Source organism: Poecilia mexicana, unplaced genomic scaffold (genome assembly GCF_051168715.1).
Source record: "Poecilia mexicana isolate PSO_F unplaced genomic scaffold, ASM5116871v1 scaffold_15, whole genome shotgun sequence".
NCBI classification, from domain to species: Eukaryota; Metazoa; Chordata; class Actinopteri; order Cyprinodontiformes; family Poeciliidae; genus Poecilia; species Poecilia mexicana.
In genome coordinates this window covers 1475388-1483765 of record NW_028263384.1, presented here as the reverse complement: position 1 = coordinate 1483765, position 8378 = coordinate 1475388, and the positions used below count along the sequence as shown (strand labels likewise).

Genomic DNA, 8378 nt, shown 5'->3' with positions numbered 1-8378 from the left:
TTGATTGTTTTTGTTCAAAGTGGCAGCTGTAATGTCTGCCATGGTGTCAGACTACCTGGCTTCATGTACGGGGATAGAGAGTGAAAACAGTCACAATGAGCGCCTTCTGTTTGATTACTTCTTGCTTGTTGCTCCTTGGTCAGTGTTCATAGTTGAGCGTTATTTACCGTCAGGGCATTGCCTCAATTGCTATGTTTAATGGTGCAACAGTGGTGGTTTCTTACATGAGCAATATGGGCAAATGCCCAGGGCGTTATGTTTTTAGGGATGGCACGAGACCATCACACATTGTAACACAGAAATGGAATATTTAATATTGGTAAAATGTATTAAGTATTTAATATCTAGGTATTTTTATGGGAATATGGATCTTTCAGATTATTTTGAGAAGCAATTTCGTTCATATTCTACATTTTATCGTATCATGTAGCGTGGGCCGCTGGTCTTGGTCTTGACTCGGTCTCGACTTTCCTCGGTCTTTGTAGCGAACGCAGTCAAGCATTTTTATGTATATTTTAGGAAATACTGTTTGGTTTGGTTAATAACGTTATCTGACCACTTCAGCAATTACGTCATCACTTGGTCACGTGATGCTTTCGATAAAGGGCTGTAAGTTTCGTTTCATGCTCAGTTGGTTTGCAAGCGGTAATAGGAAAGACAAAGAACTGAAATTTGGAAGAAATGGACTTCTAGCAACTCCTAACCTTCTGGTTGGAGGGGCATACGGTATGGACAATTGAATGGAATATTCTTGTGTTTGTATATGTGTAATAAGTTTCATTCGAACAATTTATATAAGAGAACATGACGGTTTAACTGATGTATATTTGCCACTGTGTACTTTATTGCAGTGTTCACGGTGGTCTTGGGCGTTTATGTGACAGAAAATTCCTTTAATAAACGTTTGGAACCATCAGTCGGAGCGTTGCATCTTCATCAACCAGTGAGAAAAGTTGGGAGCAGCTATAGTGAACACGTTAACCGTTTGAAGTGAACATGTGCACCGTATGCAGAGAACACGTGCACCGTATGCAGCTCAGCTCGAAGCCAGAGAACAAAGAGGGAGACCGCACGGTGAAAGCAAGCTGTGAACTTCTCGCCAGCCATGCTGAGATGGATGGGGAAGAGGGAAAAAGGACCGTTGCAGCTTGAAGAAAACTACCGCTCGTCTTTCAACCTTGCAATCTGCTCGGACCGTTGCGATTGCAGTGACTTGCAAAATATGGCGGCGGCTTGCAATCAGGACAAGGATTGAGACTGCGCCGTTTCCACAAGTAATCACAAGAGCAACAGCGCGACGTGGTCGTGAGTGGTATCACCAAGCCTTTGGCTTTCAGGTTTTAGTTGATAAGAAACATTATCACTTGTAAATATTTGAAATTAAGTGTGAAAGGCCATTGTGTGCATATTTTGTGTGAATATTTCTGGCCTGTGTTATTAAGGAACTAGATATTCCTACTTTGGATTTCCTGTTTGGTTCTATATGTGTATGCTTGATATTTGAAATTAATACTGAGGATTACTTATAGTACAAGTTTAGTTTAAGGTTTTGCTTAAGTTTTTGATTATTAATAATTCAGAAAATGGATCAAAATGAAGAGAGTGCTCTTGTACTTGAGGGAGTAATTCAGGCTCTTGAAGAAGAAAAAATAGACTTACAAACCAAGTTAGAAACTGAAACAGATGCAACATTAAGAGACCAAATGACAGAACGCATTGCTGAAATTGATAACAGTCTGCAAGCACATAGCGTAGAGAGTCAGGAACCAATTTCTGAATCTGAACAACTTAGGCGATCAGAAAGAGAACGTAGACCAACCGAAAAATGGCTTAACTATGCAAAGGAAGAGAGTGCAAAAAAGGAAAGAAAGTTTATGTTAACTTATGTCAGCTTCAAAGGTGAGGTTCAGTACATTAGGAGCCAACTCAAAAAAGAATGTGACAAAGAGAGTCTTGAAAGTATGACAGCTACTTTAGAAAGATATGAGTCACACCTAAAGCAGGAGTATGACAGCTTACGTGCATTGACCACACCAAGCCAAGACATAAGACGGCGAATGGATAGCTGCACCTCAGTAACTAAGGAAGTAGTTGCTCTGTTGAGAATACGTTGCTCAGAAATAGGCAGAGTTCGATGCTGCCGCAGTGAAGAAATCACTCGTTAAATTACTTCAGAGAGACGATGCCAAATCAGTATATGGGTCTACTGTATCGAGAGCTGGCGCAGGTAGCGTAGCAGGAAGTCAAATGTCAATTAAAAAAACAGAAGTAGCTGCACGTTTAGCATCCAAACGTGCTGAAATAAACAGAGAGAGTGAAATAGCTGCACAAAGAAAGGAAGTGTTTGCTCAGCAAGAGAAGTTGAAAATGCTGGAAAACCAAAGGGATCTGGAAGCTATGCAAGCTGAATATGATGTGTATGAGGAGGAGGAAATGAAAATGAACGGAGAAACAGGAGAAAAGCAAGAAATAACTCTGCCTCCAAGTCAGCTCCAAGGAGAAAGGAAAAGTATAACTCTGTCTCCAGGGCAGTTCCAAACTCAACATAACCCAGCGCCATGTGCTCAGATTGTCCATGAAACACTAGTCTCTCCTCGTTCTGAAAAACAATCAGAGCAAAACCTGAATGATGCGACACTAGTGCAAGCCTTCAAAGAATCTCTGATGTTAACAAGACTTCCGGCACCGGAGCCATCCGTTTTTACTGGCGATCCTCTGAAATTCACTGAATGGCGTACTAGCTTTAAAGCCTTGATAGAGACTACCTGTACAAGCCCAGCACATAGACTGTTTTATCTCAGAAAATATATAAGTGGAGATGCGCTGTCTGTGCTGGAAGGAACTTTTTACCGAAGTGATAATGAAGCATATACGCAAGCCTGGGATGCACTGAACAAGCGCTATGGGCACCCATTCATAGTGCAAAGAGCCTTTAGGAGTAAACTTAGTAGCTGGCCCAAGATAGGACCAAAAGAGCCACTAAAACTAAGAGAGTTCAGTGATTTTCTTGTTTCATGCAAAAATGCAATGCCTCATATATCAGGTCTTAAAGTTCTAGACGATTGTGAGGAGAATCAAAAGCTGCTTCAGAAACTTCCTGACTGGACAACCACTCGATGGAATCGAATCGTCACCAAGGAATTGGATGACTGCAAGCCATACCCAAGTTTTGAAGCATTCTCAAACTTCTTAGCCGAGGAGGCACGCATTGCCTGCAACCCGGTTTCCTCGCTTCATGCTTTGAAGAAGACAGACGAGAAACCAGGCACAGAAGTAAAACGCATCAAAGTCAGAACCCTCGTGACAACAACAAAGGTTGCTCAAGGGAAAGATCCTCCAGCTAAGGATTCAGGTGAATCAGCAAGCTCAACAGATAATTCATCTGCTGCTCAAACAAAGAAGCAAATAAAATGCATATGCTGTCAAGAAAACCACTTCATTTACAAATGTGAAAAGTTTGCTGCTCTGACTCTTGAAGAGAAGAAAGCGTTTGTGAAAACCAACAAAATGTGCTTCGCCTGCTTGAGAGTTGGCCATGTTGCAAAAGATTGTCGGAAAAAGGCTACATGCAATGTTTGTAGAAAAGGCCATCCAACTCCGCTTCATGACGAACCGGCTCAAGTGGAGAAGTCTGAAGCCAACCAACAGAGAGACAGTAACGCTACTGCTTCGTGTAGTATGAACATGGCGAATGCTGACCGCACTTCAATGATAGTCCCAGTGTGGCTGTCTAGTACTGTCAAAAGTAGCCCAGAGATCTTAGTGTATGCTCTGTTAGATACACAAAGTAGCAATACATTTGTCACTGAAGACGTGTGTGAAAAACTAGAAGCACACACTGAGCCAATTAAGCTCAAGTTGTCAACAATGACTGACAGGTCAATAGTGAATTGTCACAGAGCCTGTGGGTTAAAGGTCAGAGGATACAGTTCCGAAGAATGCATTGAACTACCACCAGCTTACACTCGAGACGATATTCCGTTGGAGAAGACCAGCATTCCAACTCGGAAAACAGCCAAAGGATGGAAACACTTGCTTAACATAGCTGAAGAGATGCCAGACCTGCTAGACTGTCCTGCTGGACTGCTAATAGGCTACGATTGCGTCAGAGCTTTAAAACCGAAGGAAGTCGTATCAGGAGCGGAGCATGAGCCATATGCAGTGAAAACAGACCTCGGGTGGAGCGTGGTTGGTGCCAAAACACCTAATACTGGTGGAGAAATAAATGCAGGATTCTGCTATCGCATCTCTGTTAAGGAAATTCCACCTATTACACCCGCATGTGCGATTAAGGCTCTTGAGAGAGATTTTCAGGATACAAATCCTACAGATGGAACGATCTCCCAAGAAGATATTCAGTTCCTACAAATTCTGAAAGAGGGAATCCATCATAATGACAATGGATATCTGGAGATGCCTCTGCCTTTCAGAGAGCCCCCCCAGCTCCCTAGCAACAAGAATTTAGCCACAGTTAGGCTGAAACATCTGAAAGGGAAAATGGACAAAAATCCCAAATACAAGGAGGACTATGATCAGTTCATGGTCAATGTTTTCAAAGATGGTGATGCAGAGGAAGTCCATGCAACATCAAAGGATGGGAACACCTGGTACATACCACACCATGGAGTGTACCACCCGCGAAAGCCAGAAAAGATCAGAGTTGTCTTCGACTGCTCCTCCAAATATGAAGGCACTTTGTTGAATGACCACCTTCTCACAGGACCAGATTTAACCAACGCCTTGACTGGAGTGCTGTGTCGGTTCCGACAGTATCCAATTGCAATCAACTGCGACGTGGAGAAAATGTTCCACCGCTTTCATGTCATTCAAGAAGATCGGGATTTCATGAGGTTCCTGTGGTGGGAGAATGGGAACACAGCGAGTGAGCCCAAGGAATACCGCATGAGGGTGCACATATTTGGAGCGGCATCATCGCCAGGTTGTGCGAATTACGGCATGAAATACCTCGCCACCAAATATGAGCATGAGTACCCCATGGCAGCAAGCTTCATCCGTAGAAACTTTTATGTGGATGATGGTCTTGTCAGTTTGGATACCGTGGAAAAGGCCAAGCAACTTGTCCATGAAGCAAGAGAAGTCTGTCAGAAGGGACAGCTGCGTCTGCACAAATTTATTTGCAATAACGAAGTGGTCTTGGAGAGCATTCCAGAGAGTGAGCGTGCTCCACAAGTCAAGGACGTGGACTTAAACTACACAGAGCTACCAGCTCAGAGAGTGCTAGGAGTTAAGTGGAACATTGAAATGAATGTCTTCTCATTCAATGTGGTCCAACAAGAAAGAACAGCCACTCGACGAGGCATCTTATCCACAGTCGCCAGCATATATGATCCGCTAGGATTTCTGGCCCCCTACATCTTGACTGGGAAAAGAATCTTGCAAGAAATGTGCAAGCGAGGTGTAGGTTGGGATGAGCTTGTCCCACCAGAGTTAAGGCCGAAGTGGGAGACATGGCTCAATGATCTGAACAATCTTCAAACCATTCAAATAACAAGGTGCTTTGTTCCCAACAATCTTGGCACGATCCAGAAGATAGAGCTGCATCACTTTTCTGATGCCAGTAACGATGGCTATGGGCAGTGCTCGTATATCAGGATCGTGGCTGAAGAACAAGTGCATTGCACTTTAGTTATGGCCAAGGCTAGGGTAGCACCCATGAAGATTGTCAGTATACCACGTCTAGAACTCACCGCTGCCACAATCTCTGCAGCCATAAGTAAAGTTCTCGGAGAAGAGCTTGACTTGAAAATCGATGCTGAGTACTTTTGGACGGATTCACAAGTGGTACTGGGGTATATCAAGAATGAGGCCCGGCGTTTTCACGTCTTTGTTGCGAACCGGATCCAGAAGATTATAGACTCTACTGACCCCAATCGATGGTTTTACATTGAAACAAGTCAAAACCCGGCAGATTATGCATCTAGAGGACTCAAGGTGGCAGATCTAATGGCATCAGATTGGCTAAAGGGACCTAAGTTCTTATGGGAACAGGAAATTGTGACTAATCCAACAACCCCAGAGCTTCTCATAGGTGACCCAGAGGTCAAAGTCCTGAAAATGGATGTTGTGCAGGAAAATGACCTTTTGATAAGGCTGGCAAGGTTTTCAGACTGGGTCACTTGCCTTAACGTCATTGCTCGCATTCAGAAGCTGGCTCATAGGGACATATCTGGGCCTGTTACAGTAGAGGAGCGAAAGAAAGCAGCTCTTGTGCTGATCAAGGCGGCACAAAAGGAAGCATTTGGAGAAGAGCTGAAGCTGCTCAGCCAATCACAAAAACTCAGGAGAACTCACAAAATGTATGAACTCGATCCGTTTCTTGAGGACAGAGTGCTCAGAGTTGGTGGCAGGTTAAGAAGGTCATCAGCGTCGCTAGAGTTCAAACATCCCGTAATACTCCCGAAAGAAGGCATCGTAACGCATCTGATACTTGATCATTGCCATAAAAGAACACAGCATCAAGCCAATGGCTACTGGATTATGGGTGCTAGTAAAGTTGTGGCCAAACACATCAGGAGTTGCGTGACCTGTAGGAGGGTGCGGGGTCGAACTGAAGAACAGCGTATGGCTGACTTGCCTGTTGATCGAATAGAGTCATCTCCTCCTTTCTCATATACAGGCATCGACTGTTTTGGTCCTTTTTACACGAAGCAAGGTAGAAAAGAGTACAAAAGATATGGGCTGTTGTTAACATGCCTAAGCTCTAGAGCCATTCATATCGAGATGCTCGAGGACCTGACAACTGATGCATTTCTAAATGCATTAAGATGTTTCATTGCAATAAGAGGAACAGTCAGACAAATTAGATCTGACCAAGGTACAAATTTTGTAGGAGCAAAGAGTGAGTTGGGAAAGTGCTTGATGGAACTTGACAAGGAAAGGATTGCGACCTATCTCGCAAGAAAGGAATGTGACTTCCTTATGAATGTTCCCGAAGCCAGTCACATGGGAGGCATATGGGAGCGCTAGATTCGGACGACAAGGAGTGTGATGAGCTCTGTCCTAGCTCAGGCTAACGGAAGACTGGATGACTCCTCATTAAGAACGTTCTTCTATGAGGCCATGTCCATAGTCAACAGTCGCCCGCTGACAACAAACACCCTAACTGATCCCAAAGGTGCTGAACCCTTGACACCCAACCACTTACTTACTATGAAGTCTACAATACCCCTTCCACCTCCAGGAAAGTTCGTTCAAGAAGATCTGTATGCAAGAAAAAGATGGCGCAAAGTACAGTATCTCTCAGAACAGTTCTGGAACAGGTGGCGCCGAGAATACTTAACCAACATCAACCTTTGTCAGCAGTGGCATGCAACCAGACGAAACGTGCAAGTTGGAGATGTAGTTATCGTTAAGGATGAAAACACTCCCAGAAATGAGTGGCCACTAGCTAGAGTAGTTGAGGCACAGAAAGATGATGATGGTCTCGTACGAAAGGTGAAAATACAAGTAGGCCAAAATAAGTTAGGACCAAAGGGTGAACGCTTAACACAACCTTCATTTCTTGAGCGTCCAGTGCAGAAATTAGTTGTGTTAGTTGAATATTATTCAAAATAGCTCAGCATTAACATGAAAATCAGTCACCTATTGTAAGATCTATTGATGGAAATTTTGGGTAAAGGTTAAATTTGAAGTTATTGAAAATTACATGTTTTATTTCTTTGAATATGGTGAAAGTAAACCTTTTGTAATTTTGGTGGCAGTGTAGCGAACGCAGTCAAGCATTTTTATGTATATTTTAGGAAATACTGTTTGGTTTGGTTAATAACGTTATCTGACCACTTCAGCAATTACGTCATCACTTGGTCACGTGATGCTTTCGATAAAGGGCTGTAAGTTTCGTTTCATGCTCAGTTGGTTTGCAAGCGGTAATAGGAAAGACAAAGAACTGAAATTTGGAAGAAATGGACTTCTAGCAACTCCTAACCTTCTGGTTGGAGGGGCATACGGTATGGACAATTGAATGGAATATTCTTGTGTTTGTATATGTGTAATAAGTTTCATTCGAACAATTTATATAAGAGAACATGACGGTTTAACTGATGTATATTTGCCACTGTGTACTTTATTGCAGTGTTCACGGTGGTCTTGGGCGTTTATGTGACAGAAAATTCCTTTAATAAACGTTTGGAACCATCAGTCGGAGCGTTGCATCTTCATCAACCAGTGAGAAAAGTTGGGAGCAGCTATAGTCTTGGTCTTGACTTGGTCTCGGACCCTAAAAGTCTTGGTCTTGTCTCGGTACTCTGGTCTTGGTCTTGTCTTGGTCTCGGGTTAGGTGGTCTTGAACACAACACTGATCTCCAAGCATTCAATGATCCAGGTATGTGGCATTGAGTCATAGGCTTTCTTGTAATTAA

The 8378-nt window shown here is 43.2% G+C and overlaps 2 long non-coding RNA genes across 2 annotated transcripts; both read left to right on the top strand.

Annotated features, from left to right (window-relative positions):
* The first annotated feature begins 491 nt into the window (after positions 1–491).
* LOC148155226 (uncharacterized) lies at positions 492–916 on the top strand. Its single transcript, XR_015765509.1, has 2 exons — positions 492–726; positions 852–916. It is a non-coding gene; the product is annotated as an uncharacterized LOC148155226 (long non-coding RNA).
* Positions 917–7325: 6409 nt separating this feature from the next.
* LOC148155225 (uncharacterized) lies at positions 7326–8157 on the top strand. The gene is made up of 2 exons (XR_015765510.1): positions 7326–7967; positions 8093–8157. It is a non-coding gene; the product is annotated as an uncharacterized LOC148155225 (long non-coding RNA).
* Positions 8158–8378: the final 221 nt, after the last annotated feature.